Here is a 23595-nt window from a genome sequence, read left to right as displayed (position 1 = left end):
CGAAATGCCTATCCGACTGGATATCTATGCTCTACATTTAAAACTTTGTCAATTAAAACATTTGAAACAACGGCGCTCTATATGTAAACACCTGAGAGATTGGGTGCGAATTCGACAAATTGGGTGTGCTGGACATCATTTCAAGAGAGGCTAACGAATTACGAATTCGTATCCATCAAATGAACTGTTTTGTTTCTTTTTGACGGGAGGGTGGTTTTTGGTGAGAATTCTTGATCAGTCTTCTGTATATATTACTTAAAGCCTTCGTAGAAACACCAGATATATCCCCCGCGATACAGAGCGACCCAGCAGCACACAACAGCAGCCACTAAAAATTCTGAAGCGCAGTAAAGGAAAGATTCGCTATGTTATGAGAAATCTTGTCAAAGGAAGCTTTGCTATGCAAAGCTTCATCCTAAGTGCTGCCTAGCTTCATACACGGCGATGAAGACATGGTTTTCTCGACAACTATTGTGTGGAATTTGTTAAAGTTATTGGAATTTTAGAGAAAAGAGTAGCTATGTCTAGCGACTTCACGCTGAAGATACTTAATATAGGTTATCAATTGTATAGAAACATTATTGAATTTAAGTAAAGTGAAAAGAACTGTGGGAAGTTTACAACTCTGACGCTGCAAGAAAATACATTATCACGGTTCTGGAAACTGTGCACGTATAAACGCCTTTCACGAGGACAGAAGCGATATATTCTTCGCTGATCTGAAACATGGAACTTATATGTGAGTACGACTTTTGCAAAGATCTCGTAGACATTATGGCATATTCACGTATGTTGTTTACAAGATCATAGGTGATGTCGTTTGTTAGCTTGAAATTCTCTAAAAGCTGCAATTTTCAGAAATCCGTTACATGTTCGTGGCGCACATTTATGGATTTGTAAAATCTGCGCAGTTATTTTAATGCGAACAGCATTATTTCCCAAGTTCAGCCGTTTTGGGCCTATCTATCTATCTATCTATCTATCTATCTATCTATCTATCTATCTATCTATCTATCTATCTATCTATCTATCTATCTATCTATCTATCTATCTATCTATCTATCTATCTATCTATCTATCTATCTATCTATCTATCTATCTATCTATGTATCTATCTATCTATCTATCTATCTATCTATCTATCTATCTATCTATCTATCTATCTATCTATCTATCTATCTATCTATCTATCTATCTATCTATCTATCTATCTATCTATCTATCTATCTAGTCTCTTACACTGACCGAGAGTCCCTAGTTCTGTACCTTTACATTACACCTTCGGGATCTTACTGTCGTCACGCATTCGCAGTGACACCTTCTATCTCAACCAAGGGGAACAAGTCGTCTAATTACACTTGGCAATGGACCTGCTGTCGATTTTCCCTGCACTGAAACCGACGATGCTCCGGCACCTCGCAGCAGGGGACTTTCGCCGCATAATGCTAGCGATTACACTGCGTGCGCGCAGGGACCACATTATCGATCCCTCTTAGACTTCATTAGATCCGTAAATCTCTTTTCATTCATTTAATCACCCGTATTCACCCCCATCCCATACCCCTGTATACACTGAGGAATTTACCCTCGCATTAAAAATAATAAAAACATGTCGTCTAATAGCTTCGACCACTAGGTATGGCCTGATCGTCTTGTTGGCATCATGCGCGTTGCATTGCCGTCATTATAGCTGTGTTATCCGACACATGTCATGTCCTCCTCGTCATGCCATCGTCGTCACAGAGTCATCATGCATTCGTTGTCAGACCTCAAAAGCGATCTTATCGTGGTCGTCCAATCGTCGTGATTTCAGCTTCATGATCTGATTGGTTTTGCTGTCGCCGTCACGCCTTTTACTGTGACCCAGCGGTCCCAGTTGTCTAGTGGCATGGGCCTCTCGGTATGTGTTTGGTGTCGTGATTTCGGCGTGATAGTTGCATCGCTTTCATTCTGGCTTTTTTACCCGACTCTAATCGGGTTGTCGTCACACCATCGCCGTCATGCCATCGTCGTCGTACAGTAATTGTCATCTCGTTGTTCTCATGTCGTCGTCGCCACGTTGTTGTCGTTATACCGTCGTCATATTTTATGAATTTACATCACGTTGTCGCCATGCCGTCTTCGTCATACGCATTTGTCGTTCCATTGTAATCATTTCCTTTTCTTTGTTTCACCATCTCGGCGTCCGCATAATACAGACGTCGTTGTGCCTAAATGCTCATGGGAGACATTCACAAGCATGTGTGATAGCAAAATCGGATGGTATCGAAGCAACGAGAGTCTAAGAATTATCACAAGTCTGAGATATACTCGACTTCAGGAATATGGTCTTTCGCTACATTGCTCGACTGCTATGCGCATTACCCTCGACAGTCATCGTGAGATGAGTTCTGCCATACTTTTCAAGATCAACAATGCTCGGTGAATTTTGTCAACAAAAGATGCCATACGTGAATATGTTGCCTTTACCGTGTGCAGAATTCAGGACCCCCGTATTAAAAAAAATGATTTCAAGCCGGCATTGTTTGTAAAAAGAAATTCAAGCCAGTTTTGATCCTGGACATATCATCAGCAGAGGCTACCAGGCATTAGAGAAGAGTGCTTGCGAATCAACGAATTTCACCGCTGCTGTTCTGCTTAAAGAGAACGAATTTGATTGAAATCAGTTGATCGGTTTTCGGATTGTACCATTTTTGTACTTAAGGAATACATGAATGTCGAATGTCCGCAACGGGGACGCTCATAACATCCATCCATCCATCCATCCCTCCATCCATCCATCCATCCATCCATCCATCCATCCATCCATCCATCCATCCATCCATCCATCCATCCATCCATCCATCCATCCATCCATCCATCCATCCATCCATCCATCCATCCATCCGCCACGATGATATCAGCTAGGCGAGTATTTGTCACCGCCCCGTATGAAAGGGAGTGCCAATAAATCGTCATCACCACCGCAGTAGCGGCATCGCCGGCTGTGCGGTGGAAGGAAACACATAACCATAAAGTTCTCTTCGAGCAACCGCAGCGACAGCGGCGGTATTGCAGTAGCCACTCTACCATGTCTCAATAAAACCTTCTTTGTGCTTTGTGTGGACATTCAATAAACAGAAACTCGTGTTTCCACTCTACAAAGTCGCATAAAGCTTCGCTGTACATTGATTCCAACTCGCTATATCTGTTGCATCTTTATTTAAATTGCTCCTCTTTCACCTTACTCGGAGGAGGAGGAGGAGACAAAGGAGCCGAAAGACGGGGAGGTTAGCCAGTGTAAGTGCCGGCTGGCTACCCTGTGCTGAGGAAAGGGGTAACGGGAATAAAAGGAGAAAAAAGAAGAAGAGGAAAGAAATGGAAAAAAGAAAATTCACACAGTACCGCGAAACTACGCGCTACAACGTTCAAAGGCGGTCGCACAATTCGCATGTCCATAAGAACTTCAACAGAGCCCTTAAGGCCTTGAGTGCCGAAGCCCGTCTGGTCCAATGTCCTAGAGCTTTTTCCTCTGTAAAGGGGCGATTGTCCAGTTTTGTGAGAGCGGTCACGAGTACTTTTCTTGGCACTTTGTGACGGGGACAGTCACAAAGGAGGTGTTCAATCGTCTCCTCGCAGCCGCAGGTGTCACAAGTAGGGCTGTCGGCCATACCAATGCGGAATGAATAGGAGTTCGTGAATGCCACGCCGAGCCACAGGCGGCACAGAAGTGTTGCTTCCGCTCGTGGCAACCCTGGTGGTAGGCGGAGTTGCAGACGTGGATTCAATCTCTGGAGACGTGCGTTCATGAATTCACTGGTGTTCCACAGATTCTGTGTAAGCTCGCGTGCGAGGGAGCGAAGACTCGTGGCTACATCTGTTCTTGACAGCGGTAAGGGTATAATCTGGGCAGCATCATGAGCCGACCGGGCAGCGTCATCCGCACTGTCATTTCCTGAAATTCCGCAGTGACCCGGTATCCACTGGTAGATGATGTTGTGTCCCTTCTTGATTGCGTGATGGTGGAGTAGTCGGATTTCTGCGACTAGTTGCTCATTTGGTCCATGGTTGAAAGGGGACATCAGACACTGAAGAGCTGCCTTTGAGTCACATAAGATGGACCATGAATGTGATGATTTGTGAACAATAAACTCCAGAGCAGCACGGATAGCTGCGAGTTCTGCAGCCGTCGATGATGTAATGTGAGATGTCTTGAACTTGAGGGTGACACACTCTGCGGGAATCACCACTGCTCCAGCTGAACTATTAGAGGAGACAGAACCATCCGTGTAAACGTAGATGCGTCCTCTGTGCTTTTCATGTAGCACTGAAAGCACGGTTTGTTTGAGGGCGAAAGTTGAGATCTCTGTTCTTTTTGATACCGGGAATAACAAGAAGAGCCTGGAGTGGATGGAGGCACCACAGCGGTTGAGATGGTCGTGCTGCAGGCGTGAAGTTTGACGGTAAAGTTCCATGGTTGGCAGCAATAATCTTGCTAAACGCTGAACGACGTCGAGCGGCAGGAAGGGAGGCGAGATGATGCGATGGAAGTCGGGCGAAGTGCCTGATCTGCATCCTTAAAGTGTCGACTTGAAGACACGTGTTGATGGGGTGGTCATGCGCGATGGCTATTGTTGCTGCCGTGGACGCACATCTGGGAAGACCAAGGTAAATTCGCAGAGCTTGAGCTTGTACAGATTGGAGGGCACGGAGATTGGTCTTGCCGGTCCCACCCAGTGCAGGTAAGCTATAGCGCAGGAGACCGAGGAACAGTGCATTATAGAGTTGGAGCATCGCACTCGCAGACGCACCCCATGACTTTCCCGCAATAAATCGGAGCACCTGGGTTATCATGACTAATTTCCTTTTTAGGTAGGAGATATGAGGACTCCAGGAAAGGTCTCGATCTATTATCACTCCTAGAAAGCGGTGCGTCTTCTCGTAGGCAAGTGGCTGTCCATTAATTCTAATAACGTATGGTTTCATTGCTTTACGCGTGAAAGCGACTATAGAGCACTTCTCGCAGAACAGCTCCAGACCTCGTGCTCGAAGGTACCCTGATGTTAGTGTGGCCACTTTTTGAAGTCTGGCGCGCACCTGATGACGCGTCGCTCCTGATGACCAAATGCATATATCGTCTCCATAGATCGACACATGGACGGATTCCGGAAGGGTATATGAACCAGGTCGATGAGCACCAGCTTAAATAGAGTGGGGCTCAAGACTCCGCCTTGTGGTACTCCATGGTAGGTGTTGTGTTATGATGATGCACCATCCTATGTTTGCACAAAAAATGACCTGTCCATCAAGTTGCTGAATATTTGTCGAAACACAAGTACACCTAGGCCGACATCGCCCAAGGCGTCCAGGATGGCTCGATGTGTTCCGTTGTCATAAGCGCCTTTAACGTCCAGGAACATCGCCGCTGACAGGCTCCTTAGGCTTTTTTCGTGTTGAGCAGACGAGACAAGATCTATGACGTTGTCTATAGAAGAGCGTCCGCGTCGAAAGCCTGCCATAGGGTCAGGATATAACTTGTAGCGTTCTAGATACCACTATAGACGCGTCAGCACCATTCTCTCCATCACCTTCCCTAGATAACTGGCCAGAGCAATGGGACGATAAGACGCCACGTCTAGGGGTGATTTACCTGGCTTGAGCAAAGGCACAAGGCGGCTGGACTTCCATGCAGCAGGAACTTCTCCTTCACGCCATGAATTATTGCACACGTCTAGAAGTGCATTCCGGGCTGCTTGACCGAGGTTTCCAAGAGCTGCGTATGTCACCCCGTCAGGCCCAGGCGATGAGGAACGTCGGCACGCTGCCAACGCCGCCTGCAACTCCTCGATGGAAAACAGATTGTTCATACGAGAATCTCGCGAGATTGGAACATCACGGGGATCACGTGTAGCGAACGATGGCGGTAGACCAGCAACCTTGAAAGAGAAGTCCTCCGCTACGTCGATCTCTCTGCGACTTTGGTAGAAAGCCAGGCATTTGAAGGGGTGGCATTGTTGCGGTGATGTTCGAAGACCACGCACTGTTCTCCATATATGTGACAGGGGTTTATGCGGATCAAGGGTATCACAGAAGGTTTTCCATCTTAGAGACTGCAGGGAGTTGATCCGAGGCTGGATCTTCTTCTGTATGCGTCTCGCCTCCCTTAGGTCGTAGATGGACTTGGTGCGCCTGTACCTTCTTTCCGCGCGCCGGCAGATTGCTCGAAGCCGCTCCAATTCTGCTTCGAATTCAGAAAATTTAGGAATAGGCCTAAAAGATCTCGTGGCTTCTTGAGCAGCGGCAATAATTAGCTTCTCGATGTTGCCATGCAAACAGTCCTGGATCTCTTGGCAATTCTTCTCCATGAGCAACGTGTATTTAGGCCAGTCGATGTGATGAAGAACTGTATTAGAGTGTGACTTGCGTATGCCGTCGATTATAACATATGTTGGAACGTGGTCACTACCATGCGTTTCGTTGTCCGTGAACCATTTCACACTGGCAATGAGGCATCTTGAAACAAAAGTCAAGTCCAGGCAGCTGCTGTATGTCAATCCCCGCAAAAAAGTGCGACTGCCATCATTTAGGCAGTAGAGCTCATGGTCCGACGCGAAGGATAGTACGCGTCTTCCTCGACAGTCCATCTTTAAGCTTCTCCATAGCGGATGATGCGCATTGAAGTCGCCGGTAATAACCCATGGTCCAGGTGTCGCTGTTAAAATTGCACCTAGTCTTGCGTTCAAATCGACTCGACGGTGAAATGTAGGCACCTATGAGCGTGAGTGCGACGTTCTTGCAATTTATAGTCTAACACACGCACTGATGTCGTCATCAGATGCCACTGGGTGTAAAACATATGTGAAATCGCATCTGATATAAACGATGACTTTGTGCTGCGGTCGCTACAGGTGGTAGACATGAAAGCTTCATATCCTGATAGGCGGATCGCGCTCTGAACGTTTGGTTCAGAAATGACGATTATTGGAAATTTATTCTGAAAAACAAACGGACGAAAGTCCGACATGCGCGATTTAATGCCTCTGACATTCCATTGGAAGATAGACGCTTCCTTGACCTCATTAAGGAACGAATGTAGAGGAGCAGCCATGGTGCTTCTCAAGACCGGACAGTACCGGATTCAGGGCATCCAGTATTTGAAGTGCGCCTCGAGCCGCCGGAGTGTGTATGGCGGTCAGTAGTGCTCGTAGCGTGTTCATAAGGGCCCTTATCATGGTGACAACTTGTTTGTCGTTGTCTTGGTTGCTGCCAGAAGGTGAAGCATGATTCGGCGAGCGTGCTACATCTTGTCGCTCCGCTGGTGGATCTAGCCGTGGCAATGGCGGCCACTCCGCGCTTGAGGCAATGATATTGGAGACTTTCTGCTGAGGAATCTCATTGCTGCTATTGCTAGTTGCATGTGGAAGTTTTTGGACTGTCGGTGGACGCGGTGCATCCTTAGCAATAGCAGTGGGTTTCCTAGATCTCCGGCGACGTGAACGTCGACGTCGCACCTTAGCGGCAGCCTCCCTGTGCAAGGAACCATCCCTGACCATTTGCCTCAAGACTTTCGCCTCATTTTTCACATGTGGGCAATTCTTCAAAGTTGCATCGTCAAAGCCCTGACAATTAGCGCACTTTTGGTTTTCTGCACGACAGGCGTCGGAGCGGTGCGACTCAGAGCACCATGAGCACACGGCAATATTTGTGCAAACCGCACTAACGTGCCCTATCCTTTGACGCTTCCAGCACTGAAGCGGCTTTGGGACAAAAGGCCGTACAATGTGTCGGAAGTGACTGACCTTGACGTGTGACGGCAGGCTGTCTCCCTTGAAAGTTAACATGACACACTGCGAGTTTCCCAGGCGACGGGCTCGCAATATGGCAATTCCCTTTGTCGCCGGCTTGATTAGTATATGCAGGTCAGCATCGCTTATGGAATTATCTACGTCCTACACAACGCCGGCCGTAGAGTCATGATGGTCTTGTTTATAGCAGCGTACGTTGATGTTATCCAGCACCTTAATGTTGCTCAGAATGTCTAGCGCGCTGCGGTTTGTGACATCTATAGCGAGGATGTTCTTACGGGCGTTGATCCTTACATCTTTGATCTGACCCAGAACAAGTGCCTCGAGCGATGCAGATGTGGCTTGGAGGTTGATCCGGTTTAGATTGTCGCTAACAGCCACAGGCACAAATAAAATGGTGAGGTCCGATGGCTTTCGCATCGGGATCACAGTTGCCTTACTTGTGGAACGAGATGTCCTGACGAGTCTTCTCTTTGCTTTGTGCTTCGCTACGGGCACGAAGTCGCTGTCATCCGAGGTTTCATCACTGGTTCCTGAGTGGATCACAGTGTCCTCGCTGTCGGAGTCACTCGGGCGACTAGACCGCTTTGGTGCGGCCGCTTTTTACGTAGAAGGACCAGGAACCTCTCCATGCGACTCCACGTGCATCGCCGTAGTTAAGGGAGCGGCGTCTCCCACAAAGTAGCTTCAAATTCTCAGAGACAAAAAGGCAGCGTTTCACACAGGACACTTCGTCGTCGTCTCGAGTCGCCTCACCTTACTCGGCTTTCCTATACAATATTATGAGAACGAGCGTTCTTCGGAGATATGGGCGATTCACGTACAGCAACGATGCGAATAGGTATGCTGTAGGCTGAGTCATTGCTGTCCATTTGGCGCCTTTACTTATTTTCCTTCCATACATACCGTACATGTAAATGTTCAGACGGAGTCTCATTTGTGTGTTCAGTCGTCAGTAGCTACCAGCGCTTTCTTGTTGTTGTTCTTGTTTATTGCTTGTTTCTGGTTCAATGCCCTGTTTTATTCAGCGACGATAGTGTCAAATGCAATGTATAGCTGGCTAGAAAGCAAACGACATGTTTGGGGATCATAGACCATTCGTGAAGGAATCCATTATTCTACACATGCTTCAGGAAGTGTAGCACGTACACTGTTAGCCTTTTTGTATTTTTTTTTTGCTTGGACATATCCTCACCAGTATATCACGCAAATCAAAATTTTCCCTTGTAATTCCAACGCAATATTGTCATTTAAGGTCCCACACCGAGTAAACAACGAAGATAGTTAATTTTTCCGTGCGACTGGGATAGAAGCATATGCTTGATAGACGCAAAAGAAGAGTCACGATCGGATATTTTGTCGAGACACTGTGCTACGTTACGCACATTTAGGAAAATATGGCACCTGAGAACTTTCTTATCGAAACTGTCTGGCTTGTTAAAACGAAAATTAGTCAATGCGCGAAACAACTACGCTATGTTAGTCCGTTGCATATAACAGCAGGCAAACTTGTATTCACTAGGGAAGCTAGACTTTTCATTATTTCTTCGGTGTTTTGAAGCACGGGTTCAGTAGTTGGCCGTTAAGATAATGTATTCTTTTGCGAAAACTTGCGTTGCTAAGCACTAGATCGTGGGATCGAATGCCCGCCGTCGCGGCCGTATTTCTATGGTGGCGAAATACACAAAGCGCCCGTGTCCCATGCATTGGTTGCTAGTTAAGGTCTCCGGTGGTTGAAACTAATCCGGAATCCCTAACTACGGCGTGCCTCATAATAAAATGGGGTTTTTGCACGTAAAACCCAAGAATTCGACTCTTCGGCGAAAACGCTACTGGCAAGCACTTCGTGAACCCATCGATGAAAGAGGAGACATTGAACGAATAACAACATTAGCACCGCCATACGCTCGGGGGAACATTTGCTTTAAAGCTTCTTAAGTACTATCAGGGAAAAACCTTCACCTCTCATACGCGAGTATCCTAAGCAGTGTCCTAACGAAATTGGTATGAGACAAGTGGAAGATCGCCTTGGGTTAACGGAATGTGGCTCGTCCTGTAGCTTAGTTACTGCTGCAGAATTAAAGCTGTTGTGGCAAACTTTTAGTCTTCTGGCGCGTCGCTGGTTCTATACATGAGCTAGTAGAGGGGTACGGCTTAAGCGATAAGTAAGGAGGACGAAATAAAGAGGGAAGGCAGGGATGTCAACCAGATGTGCGTCTGTTTGGCTACCCTACTCTGGGGGATGGGAAAGAGAGAATAGAAAGAGAGGGAGTGGAGAGGGAAGAAAGCCACGGTGAACTCGCGCACGCATGCGGAAGGCCTGAGCGCGTCAAAGGCGTTTACATAGGCAGTCGCCCTCAAGAAACACAAAAGTGCCTTCATAGCTTTGTAAGCCGACGAGCGATGGGAACGGTCTTCAAGAGATAAGGATGAGAAGTTATAAACGATAGAGTAGATCAAGTGAAGGGCCGCACCAATAAAACCCTCGGCTCTTAACTGCGCTTGGTGGTTCCACACTATCACTCATAAAGCCAGTGTTTACTTACTATGGCGTTTCAGTCCTTTCTTTACTGATGTGGCATTTGGGAGAAACTGCGGGTCGTATGACATTCATAATGCCCCAAGTATTTTTCACATAATACCACTGAATTCATATTCGATGGAGGTTCAACGACTCTTTGATGCAGGCGTTGACAGTTGTGTGATCATCCAATGCCCCGTTATTCTAGCCCTGCCTTTTCCTACGACTCGAGTTACCTGGAATTTTTTCCATGCATTTGGAATTTCCCATGCACTTGCGCCTCGTTATATAATGTCGCTGCATGCCAATGGACATGGCAGAAACACGCGAATTGCGTAGAACTTTTTTGTTTATGTTTTTTTTTTGTTAATTGGGATACCACCCGTGTGTGAAGGATCCCATGTAATTGAAAAAAAGGCGAAAGCCTCGAGCTCAGTGATGGCGAAACGCGAGCAGTGGGACCCAAACAGCGCCATGGGTTCGATTTCCGGCCAGTTAAACGCTAATTCAAGTGGTTGACAACTAACGGCGTACCGTACAATTTTGCTTACTTTCAACCTCTGCAACGTTTAATTTCCTTAAATGTACACGTTTATCCATCGAAAAGGTTACAGCTTTACTTTCACGGAACGTTTATGTTTACTTATTGCCTCTTTCCCAATCAATGCCTAAATGTAATCTCCAAGTCAGGCGCATCTACTGTGCGAGACGTCTACCCAGCACTGTCACGAGGGCGAAGGTTATGTACGATGCTTGAACTAGGGAACTGGGCTGAAGACCAGGACGCAGAAAAGGCACACAACTACTACTCGTACCATTGCCTGACTCACTTTATTGAGACGAAGGACGTGCATGTTAATACACTACAGCGCATCGTCGATATCATGCAAAAATATAGAAAAATGCGAGGACACGGGATATTGACTCACACATGAAGTTGCGTGCGCATGGCGGAAGCGGGTCTCTTGACACGTTAGCCCATAAATGCGCAATTTCTTTGTCAGACAGTAGAAGAGATGGCGCGAACGCCTGCTTTTCATGCAACACTGCAATTCCGTAGGCCTCCGCTCTGTCAGGCGTGACTAGGTTTCTGATTTACTGCGAAGCTGTATATGGCTTTGGTCCCTTGTATGTTTCGCACACGAGGGTCAACAATAAAAAAAGTGTGCAAGATAGCGCAATACCGGACCGCCCCGTAGAGGAGGGGAAGCCCGATTGAAGCACTCAGCCCCAAAGAAAAATTACTCGCTCGCTCACTCACTCACTCACTCACTCACTCACTCACTCACTCACTCACTCACTCACTCACTCACTCACTCACTCACTCACTCACTCACTCACTCACTCACTCACTCACTCACTCACTCACTCACTCACTCACTCACTCACTCACTCACTCACTCACTCACTCAATCAAGTATTAATTAATTATTAATAAATATTTAATTTATTGATCAAAGCTCTTTATTAACGAGCCCAGCAACAACCTCGATGGTCTTTCTGCTGGTGCATTCGGCAAAACACTGCGACCCTGCACTTTTCAGGGTCACAAAAATTGGAAGGCGCAAAGGCTTCCTTGTGCTTTTCTGCAGAATGTAAAAGGGCACATTGGAAAGCAAGTGCAAGCCGCAGATTTTTCTATGTGTTAATTTCTGGAGAAAAAGAACATCTGATTTGTGGCTTTACAGGTGAGGGTAGGTAACTTGAGTGTCTCTGTTAGCGCTACGGACATAAAAGGCTTTTGAAAGAATGGATGTTTAAATGTAGATGTGAACTTGGTTTGCGCACTTTCGAGAAGTTCACAATTTGACCTACAAGTGCCGCCCCAAATGACGTAGACGTACTAACGAACTGGAAGGCATACGTTTTTATGCAAATTACAAATGACCCAGGTTGTTTGAAGTCTCTCGTCACCCGACATACTGTCCCGAGTGTTCGGAGTGCCTGTTGCCTCGTCTCTTGAGCGTGGGGCGAGAAACTCGCAGAGCTATCGAAGTACATTCCAAAGTCCTTTGTTCCCTGAGCTCTTGAAAAGAGAACGTCATTAACGATATACGAAAATATGATCCGCTGTTCGTCTTCCGCGTGAAGCTTCTTTTTTTGTTTTTGGATCCATTTGTAAGTAGCTTGTTTCCAGTGCACCATGACGCGAAATTCTTAATGTCTTTTTGAAGAGCGGCGCAATCACCAACATTTTTTACCGCTTTGAAAAGTTTAGCATCGTCAGCCTATAACCAAAGTGAAGAGTATTGAATGACTGCCGAAACGTCGTCAATAAACAGCCAGAAAAGAAGAGAGCCCAAGAGAGACCCTTGAGGAACTCCAATTGTAACAGCATAAAAGTTCTGACAATGACCATTTGCGGTAACGCAGCAGTGGGGGTAACGTAAGTAGCTTCCTATCAGCGCTATGACATTGTAGTAGCGACCAAGTTGTGTCAACTTTTGAAGGAGTATTTTGTGGCTTACAACATCAAACACTTTACTGAGGTCCAGATAGATATCCAGCTGTCCTTTCTCATGTACTGCTCGAGAGGCAAGCATCATGAGCTAATGAGGTTGGTAGTTGTGGAGCTTCCTGATATGAAGCCATGGTGCTGAGGAATGCTAGTATTTTTAATACAAGGTGAAATTATTGCGTGCAGAGTTGACTCGAATAATTTAGATGCTGCGCATAAGCGTGAAAATTGGCCTGTAGTTGCTAGCAGCATTTTTTTACCGGTGACCTAAAGACGGAAAAGACCCGCGTTGTTTTCCTAGTATTTGGTAATGTGTTTGCCTTTAAAGCAAAATTAAAAATACAAGTAATCACTGTAACAAGCAAGCTCCTGTAAGTCCTAATGAAAGCAAATGGAATGTCATCAGGGCCACCTGAAAAAGACGATTTTAAATGTTTTATGCTCTTTAAAACAACTTCCTTTCAGAGTGACAGCATTGAATCCAGGAAAGGGTGATTGCAAAGCTCGCTAACTCCATCGCTGTATACCCTTCACCGTAAACAGACCCAATGTGTTGGGCGAAGGCGCTCGCAACATCTGGAACAGGTTGGCTGTCCCCGCGAAGTAGGGATATATCTTGTTTCGTACTGATGCATGTCTGGTCACGAAAGTGTCTCCAGAAAGATTTTGAATCTTTAGAAGTACTAGCTTCTGCATGTGCTGTATAGATGGAATGATCACGCTTGAAAAGACGTATAGAAAGTGCCCTGTACATTTTATGATCGCTCTCTCTCTTTCTCTCTCTCTCCCTCTCTCTCTCTCTCTCTATATATATATATATATATATATATATGTATATATATTTATATATATGTATATCCGAGCGTTCCTGATTTGTACGCTGTGCCTTCCTGTGGGCAAGGCTGTGGGTTTTAAAGCCGTTTTCAGTTCAACAGAAAACCAATAGGGAAATATAGAGCGTTTAGCACCTTTTACTAGTATAAAGTTCATCATGCCATCGCGAAGAATATTCGTGCATGCCATGACTTGGTCATTAACATCGCAGTTCCACTACAGAAGACCAATCCGAATTATAAAGGTGATGATAAAGACCCAGGTAACCTCAACATGAGACATTAAAAGACCGAGGTGTTGCTGTATCCTTTAATCTCTTACTACTAGGTATCGCAGATTGTAATGAAATATAAAGCAGGCTATGATAGTTATCTGGCATGAAAGGTGAAAATGGCCGAAGTGCACATTCACAGTTTCTGTGTCAGTAAGGCAAAGGTGTACTGGATCGCCACAATAGTTCAGGATATTGTTAAATTGGCACTGAGATATAAAACATATAAAATCAGGTAACGAATTGCACTTGGCCGATAAGAAGCAGGAATGGGCTGAAATTTCGCCAGTTTACCACGAAATGCCAGACGCATTAAAATCGGGAATTATGAATATTTTATGGCTAGCATGGGCCGATATAACATTTTCAACAGTGGCTAGAATATTTATATATACTTCAATATTTATATTAGGCGGAACATAGAAACTCCTTACTAACAGCCTTTTACTACCCGCACCAAAAATCTCTGCCCAGACACATCTTGTGGCACATTCTAAATCAGGGCGCCGAACAGATCTGAATGAGATTGACCGCAAACAGGACTCCACCACCCTTTGATTTTGGCGAAGAAGGATCGCGGTCTCGTCGGCAAACATGACGAGTGGGCGGTAAGTATGAATAACATGGTATTTCAGGGCACAACCAGGTCTCCGTTAAAGCAATGATGGCGAAACAAGATCAATTGACGTTGGAGAAAATTTAGTTAACCTTTGTGTGTCATCCACGAACGTTCCGATAGAAATATCTCACATTACAGATTCTTATTTTCATCTAGCTGAATATTTTTCAGTATCACCTGTATCGTAAGTTTCTCCTCTGAAGGGCTTGTAAAAGCAAGAGCGTGGTTAATGAAAGATCCGTTAGACGCATGATAGCAATCCTCATTAACAGAAACATGAAATGACGTGTAGGAATCGTACTCGGTTTTTAGTCGAGGGCAGGACAGGGTCTTTGCAGCAACTGCTGATAGGTGGGCGGCGAGCTGTAAGGGATGGGTCTCAGACCCAAGCTTTTTCACAAAGGAAGTCCGAGGGCGGACAGAGCGAGAAGCAGCAACAATCACAGTGGTGTCGGAGCAGCCAGTACTCAGTGACATTCGCTTTAACATTGGCTGACTAGCAGGTAACAGGTTTACAGAAGCAGGTAGGTACAGCAACAGGTCAGAAGCGGGAGCCTTCGACGAAGCAGGCCGATCCAGTGCCGGAGATAAGTGCGGCAGAGGCTCAGCGGTCTTCGAGGAAACCGTCCGCACAGCATTCGCCGTTGTTTTGAACGGGTGTGCCGGCGGCGTAACAGCAGAAGTGCGGGATGAAGGCTTGCGCTCTTTCGCAAGCTTGTATCGTAGAACATGCACCTTGGCTCGAAATGCGCCCATAATTTCGGCTTGCTGCGCGGACTCCTCCGCGCTTTCCCTGCGCAACCTTGCGTTATCATTCCGCAGCTGCGTCACTATATCGCTGAGGTAGGATATTCCCTCAAGCGCCTGAAGGAGAAGGCAGCGAAGGGCGGTCCCCTTATGAAAATGAACAATCTGTTTCTGTAGGGAAAGTTACGTATTCCTAATGTGACATCAGAAATTCATGAGAAATGCATCGCCCAATGTCGTTTGGCAGCACAAGTACATCAGAGATTCAAATTGCAGTGCACCTGAAGATTTCTGATGAGAGGAGTAGGCAGCCTTTTCGTGTTATTGCTAATGTCAAAGTACATCATGTAATAATGTGTACGATGCCAAGCCGTGAAAAATTCTTTCTAATGCGATAGCATTCAATGGCTCATGAGGCGTAGACTCCGGCATTGTCAGCGTGAGCACACGATGTACAAAAACGTTACAAACCCTCGAGCTTTCAAGGAAGTCGAACCCACTACCTATGGTGTTAACTAGGGCTACGAACCCACGACGTTTGGTGTTAAACCACAGTTATTTAAGATGTAGTTAAGGCACTCGAACCCATGACCTTGAGTGGGGGTCGAATCCACGACATTTAGTGCTATTGTGGCGATATTATTTAAGGTACCGTTAATTAAGACATAGCTAATTATAGCACTCGGAAATGCAAAATTGAAAATCTTGATAAGCGTTTTCTTGAGATGACAAAAATTATATTCCGAAAAATTCGTATTCATCATGCGCGCCTGTGCGTGAGCTCCCGCCTTTCTACTGAAGTTGCATGATAACGACTCAACTGCCTCTTGACCGATTGGTACTGCAATGACGTTTCCTCGCTTAGAAATGACTCGACGTGATAAATAATCTTTGCTTACAAGGTTTTTGGTTTACGAGCAGTATTATGGGAGATATGTAAGCAATCACAGCTTGCTAATGGTACAGGTTTCTCTTCAGGACAAGGGGTGCTACCATAACTTTGACGTAACAAAACATGGCAGGGGAAAATTGCTTAAACTAGGTCATATAAGAAACTCTACAATTGTTATCTAAACAAACATTTCTTGTAATGAACCGCTACTGCTGAATGTATGTTCAAAATTTTGCTTTGTTGAAGTGGTCCCTATTATCATGACATTCATGAATGACTTCGACTTCGTGCTCTATGGCCACCCTGCACTAGAGCAGGCATTGTTTTGCTGACTGTTTTTACATGCTCCTTGCATGTGTTCACAACATGAGTCATTGTGCCACAGCTATATGTTAACACAGAATTCTTTTTGTAGTGGCGAAGCCATGACCCACAACAGCTTTCACATAATAACCCATGGCCATGGCTGCAGCAGCACAGCGTGTAATCTGGCTGGACATGTCAGGTATGCATTAAGTGTACGAGTACGGTATCATTCGTGGATAAGTTTATCAACACATTACTTAACGCAGCTTACACAATAGGATGAATATATATGCACCTTTATTCCACTTGTGTCTTATTTGTGGTCATAGATATTATGCACAAATTATCGTGTTTTATGTAAAAGTAGACCTCATATTTCCTGATGCTTAGTATTTTTCTCGCATCAATGACTTGGGTGCAACTTCAATTTTATTTTTGCTTATTACACAGCATAGTTGTTTTTTATTTTGGTTTTATTTGTTCGAAACTGTTTCCTACTTTGTAGCATATATTGCCATATTTTTCTTTCTGCTTATGCTACACACATGTGCAGTTTTGTCCATGTAGTGTGATTGAAACTGTAGTGTGCCATATATGTCCCAGGTCTAAGCACGCAGTGTGCATGCCATTGTTTAACATTCATATTTACAATTATTTCTGTCTTTTTCTTAGAATAACTGTCACTGGCAAATACACATTTGATGAGCCCACATTTCTTGAAATAGGAAGGGGAGTGTTCACTGTGCTGCAGTTACTTAAGTAGCGAGGTGCTTTCTGGTAAGCTTGCTGTGTTTTCTCTCCCTTTCATTATATTCTTTGCAAGCAGCGCCTATTAATGCTAGTAGGCATTGTGGCAGTTGTGATTTCGTCTACTGCAGCAATGTCAAAGCTAGTTTATCCACACTACAGGAGGCCAACAGATACTTAATGAGAGCAGCATTCCGGTCTAGTTGGTAATCCATTACTCAAATGATATTGCGCAACAAAAAACGACACGGACGCAAGAGATGACGGCAGACCAAGCGCAAACTTTCAACTAATGTTCAACTAGTTGAAAGTTTGCGCTTGGTGCGTCGTCCTCTCTTACGTCAGTGTCGTTTTTTTGTTGAGCAATATCATTTGACCGACAGACACCCATCACTGTTTTTGTGCATTTCGGAAAACCAGCCCTGTCCACTTCGTGAAACATTTAATGCGCGTTTGAGTTAGCCGGCCAGTTCATATGACGTTTCAGGACAAAATTTACAGAGAGAGGGAAGGGAGGCCATACAACGTGACGTCGTCTAACAACTGACTGTTTAAGTTGATGGAAGGATTACAATATAGCACTGAATGTGCGCTTGTATTGTGCACATGTTAACTTGAGAAGGAAGGCAGGAGTTGAAATACAAAGCCATAAAATAACGATCAACGGTGTTTACATAAAAAGTAAGTAAATAGGCACAGACTAATTTCTATTCCTCGTAATCGAGAAAGGACGCCTTTCTTCATGCATTGATAATGGGGGCTGGCTCACACCTCGTGTTATTTATGTGGTATGCCTGACGGATTTGCCAATTTTCATCCATGGGTGAAAGCAGATAAAGAATCTTAATCCGGCCTGAAGCCCCATTGCGGCAATGCATGGCCAGTCGGACGAGCATACTGGTCTTTTGAGTGAAATATGGTGATCTCATGGGTGCATGTTTAGGCACCGGCCAGTCTGCCCGATGTACATTTGACCACATACGAGAGGAATACAGTACACTGCCTCTGACAAACACTGGACAAATTTGGTTGTATCCTTAACCAAGCAAGCATTGCTTGCCTCCTTGCCTTTCTCAGTTCAATTGTGCACTGCTGTGCATGTGCTGCCTAATTTATTTTGTGCTGAAAATATATGTGGATAGCAGTCCACATATGAATTGAGAAAGGTACCCAGGCATTAGAAGCTTGCATAGTTAAATCTAAGTAGTGTAGTTTATTACGTGTATTTAGTCCAACGTACATCGGGCATGATACTGGACGGTGCCTAAGCATGCGCGTAGAAGAGCACTATAATTCACTGAAAGGACCAGTGTGCTCATCCAACTTGATCATGCATTGACACGACGAGCTGTGCACCTGATTTAGATTGTTCATCAGTTTTGTGCACCTATAGAAACTGATTGATGCAACAAAATTAGTGAGGAATACCACATCTAAAAACGGCACGAGTGTCAGCCAACACTCCTTATGATGGCATGGCAAAGACGAACACTCTCTAATGTTATGGAATAGCAGTCACCATGCCTGTTTCTTCAATTTTTTTAATGCAAGTATTGTTTAGCATGCTTTTATAAATTTGTTTTTCTACTTGTGCCGTCCATCTTAAAGAAGCGCTCGTGTGTAAACGATAAAAAACACCAGACACAGGCACTGCTGTCCTTTTATAAATCCACAGGCACTGCTGTCCTTTGTCGAGTGGGAACCGATACAGCTGAAGTAGTTCAGAACATCTACACATGCAACAGCTGACCCACGTTGCACATTTGTACAGCCAAGAGCAATTTCTGCTTACTGTAGTTACTGCTGCAGCCAAAGGCCACACAGTGGTTCCTCAACAACTTTGTGCGAACCGACATCACATAAATTTTTCGCAGAACTAGCTACAAGATCACCGAATTGTTCTGCAGCAGGTGATACAGTGTGTATTTCTGTGGTTGATGGCCAAGTTGTGTAAGTTTTCGGTCCTTTCTACCATGCAGGGCATACATGCACTCACTTCAATATGAGGACCCTCCCCCTCAAGAATAACCTCTCCTCAGTGATGAGTAGCGAGAATAATTGTAAAGAAAATATCGCATCCGTAACCAGATGGATACTATATTTTCCTTTCATTTACCCTCCTGGAGCGTGCAAGGAAGCAATGACGCCATCAATAAATAATTTTCTTAACTTTCTTTCGTTGAGTGATGTCTAACATGCAGCCTATGTGCGGGCCCACATGCTGTAAAGTGTACTGCACGGTCTCATGATTATATATATATATATATATATATATATATATATATATATATATATATATATATATATATATATATTAGAGAGAGAGAGAGACAGGCTGCATATATCTAGCACCAAAGATGGTCAGGCACAGGTAACATCATTAAACAAAGTCTGACTGCTATTGGGACACATCAGAAAATGTTACCACACGTGGTGGCTAATTTTGTTATAGGAGTGCTACGATTGAGGCATAGAAAAACTGCTGTGGAGTGCACATTAGGAAGACACTTGATGCTCACAAGAAAAAGACTCATCAAGAATTCAGCAGAAGACGGTGGCCAATTTGTTCTAGAATGACATTAGGGGTACGTCAGAAAGTTTCAAAGAAACTCATCAGAAAGTCTAATAGCTGTGGTGTTAAAACGCATGACAATTTCATGTGAAACTCATCTCACATTTTCTTAAGGGTCAGATCAACGACCGCCTTGGAGCCGCGGATAGCGGTCAGGTCAACTACAGCATCGGGATCTGTCATGACGGAAGACGCGGCCGCCAATGGCGAGGCTAGCGTAATGAGGCCGCTAAGCCTAACCGCAGAAATGTCGGCTTTGTGGCACAAGTTCCGGGTGAATTCCTTCTTACTCGACTACAGCAGCTCAAGGTCGTTGTCGGGCCGCGTAATACAATTCGTCTATACACGCTTTCCGCAAGAAATACATCGAAAAAAGGCCGGGAGCAGAAAACACAGGTGTCCTCACTCGGCAACATCCTTAATAACAATAATAATAATTATAATGTAATGGTAGTAAATGAAATAATTAAATGCAGGTTTCTTGTAGTTTTCGTGTTTGTGCGTCAAGAATAAAAACAAAGGTGAGCGTAGGCCGATCCCGGAGGTAGCAAAACACCGCGCCGTGCCACGGCGGTGGTGAAGCAAGCTTTAATTACTCTACCAATAATAATAATAATAATAATAATAATAATAATAATAATAATAATAATAATAATAATAATAATAATAATAATAATAATAATAATAATAATAATAATAATAATAATAATAATAATAATAATAATAAGGGAAATAAGGGAATGAAAATGTCTTGTTTCCAGTGCTGCAATAGTACACTAGAATTGTTTGTGAACAGCACATGCAATGACGAGCAGCAGACATTACTACATGCGCGAAGGAGAAAATCTATGTACAACCGTGCACCATTCACTCGCACGAGGACAATGCCATCGACTATGGAGATGTCTGTGCCGTACAAACGAAAGACGGAGCTGTCATATCCACTGTCTATGTCTTTCCAGACACACCCAACTGTGATATCGAGAAGTTCGTGACCATGCACTTTGCGTAGGATGGCCATGATAACACTGCCCCTGTGATCATCGTTGGAGACTTCAATGTGGACATCTCAAAACCGGACAGGAAATCGTTCACTCAGTTTGCGCTAGACGAGTTTGGTTTGAAGTGCCGCACCCAGTCCAAGTCACTCAACTACTAAACGGTCATGTGTGGATTTAACTTTGGCCAAAATTCTGTCTAAAATTGTAACCGAACGAATCAATGTATATTACTGTAATTACAAAGCTGTCGTCATTACCATTACAAAACGATGAAAATAAATACATGTGCCCTTGTCCAACCCTGTGTGATGTGCTATAACTTCGCTTGTCATTTTCTTTCAATGTTTTGGCTAAAACGTCACATGCTTGTTGATGGTAACATGTTATGAACAGCTGCATGCAGAGAAATACACGTATCACGCAACCCTTACTGATTCAGTATCTTTTGCACCACAGTGGCACAAACCCGCTCTGGAGAATTTGCCAAGAACGGACTCACTCAAAGTGGCTCCTACAGAGTGAAAATGTCGATTTCATCAAAGAATCCGGAAAATATAATCCACGATCACCTTAACAGGTTGGTGTGCTTTACGAATACCTGAAAACTATTTGTTCTGGCTTAGTTGATGAATATGTTCTTTTGTTATGCGGAACAAACGTGCGCTTACTTGCACTACCTTGTCGGTCAGCGCCTATGCATGGGTTATATAAGCCGGTTCACTGGTACTTTCATTTAGTGCACCTGTAAACTTCGCAAATATCGACATGTATATAGTCGCCATAATGCCGCACCAAGGACGGGAGGCAAAGAACGCTTCACTTACAAAGACAAATCAAAGAAAGGGAAACTTAAGCACACGCACGTAGGTGCACGCTAACCCCCCAACACGGCATCCGTCACTTCCCATATGTAGTTCTACTACGTTAAACTCAATAGTTAGATTTCATTCTTCCTAACGTCAGCAACATGTATCGCTCTCGGTACGACCGCACTAACGAGGGTCACTACCGCAGCGGCAACATCCTGTTACCTTCAGTACTAAGGTATTGTGAAATGCGTACGTAGTTTGTAAAGCAAAAACTGATGATACCACGTCACCGAATCCTCTAATGTTCACTGTAACATTTTTTTTACATTCTGACAAATTATTTGATCACAAAGGAGAAGGAATGCCGCATCCTGCTGGTGGAAGAAGGAATAGGAATACTCCCGGCCATATTATCGAAAATCTCTTCCACTACCACCAGGCGTACTCAGTCTTCGTGCGCATGTCGCTTACATGTGGTAGCTCGTCGTGCTAATCAGATAGTTTTTCTTTTCGCGGATGCCTTGGCGATGACCATTCCCATGAGTCCCCTAAGACACACTGTTATCGTGCACGCACTGTACCTCCTGCTTCTAGATATCGGCAATCATTGTCGGCCAAATGGATTTTTGTGCACTGCTGAACGAGGGCCTCTTTCCCAAAACTACGTTGTCATACAACAGCCTGCTACATCATGCAAGTAAATTAGCTAATTTCATCACACATTCAAATTTGTGCACGTCTTCTAGGATACATATTGTTGCTATAATAGATCACTGATTTTCAGCTCTACACATTATCTGCCCTGTCTTCTAGGGTTTATATTGTTACTGTAATATATCACTGATTGTAAGCTCTACACATTATCTTCTCTACGCCAAGAGTCGTTTATTGGTAGGCAGTAATAGCAATGGCGAACCATTGGAGCCATTGGACAGCCTGCTGTATGAACAACTGCCTTTCAAAGCGACGTGAGAAGGCCTGCCTTCGCGTAACTCTTGTTTTTAGTGAACGTTAAAATGTCCAAACACCATCACATCGTTCTACAGGGAAAGCCGTACAACTGGAAATACTATTTGCTCTCCTCGTCCGTCCAGCGGTAATGCGCCACTGTGCGTCGTAGTTCTGTGATCTGCGCACCATTTATTCATAAGTCATAAGGACCCGGAGAGCAACATTTGACTAAATGTACGGCTAGAAAGCGTGTCCGCGGTGTTGTTTGTGTTAAATAGAGTCAATTTCGTGGATCAGTGCCATCGTCGCCAGCTTCTTTTTATTACTATAATATTGATATTGCCAAACAACCAGGCTCCTAGTAGTGAACTGCAGGAGCTGTGCCCAAAATGGCGGCCTCTGTGGGTAGTCGTAGACGTAGCCGTTGGAACAAATGAAGACAGGACCGCGAAGACCCCTGGCATCTATTAATTATATATTTATGCTCTGCGTCTAATTGCGGAACTGCAATAAAAGCTAGAGTATTTTAACAGATATCAGCACACGTGTACATACTTTCGTATGTGTTAGCTAGTAATGTTAACTAGTAATGATGCCATTTATGCATTTGACAACAAAGTGGCAGCGGAAGGAAGGCTTAAATGCTAGATGTCGTTTTTGATAGTTACCTGATTGCCTCACACACACACAAAAAAAAACTGCAGTGCTGAATGTTTGCTGAATACGCATTCTATATTGCTCAAATGAATGCAATTGATCAATTAAGCCCTAGGCTGATAAGCGATTTGCGCTGAGTTTCTCCTATGAGAATCGTTCTTAGAAGATTTCACAGTTGCACGGTTTTCACTTTTTAACGCGCACGAAAACGTAACTTTGAAATAGTGCTTGCACAGTGGGCATAGTACGCTTTAATTCTTTGTGCCACTGTAAAAATTGTGCAGAGTTTAGATATAGCAATATATTCGTACCTTAGACAGTTGTAAGAAAATAACGGACATCGATCATGTGAAAATAGCACAATTTCAAAAAAATTTTCAAAGTGTTTCGATATACACGGGAGCCTTATCTACAATGGTGTCTGTA

The sequence above is a fragment of the Dermacentor variabilis genome, chromosome 8 (genome assembly GCF_050947875.1).
Source record: "Dermacentor variabilis isolate Ectoservices chromosome 8, ASM5094787v1, whole genome shotgun sequence".
NCBI lineage: Eukaryota > Metazoa > Arthropoda > Arachnida > Ixodida > Ixodidae > Dermacentor > Dermacentor variabilis.
The sequence above is the reverse complement of the archived record's forward strand: the minus strand, read 5'-3'. Positions refer to the sequence as shown.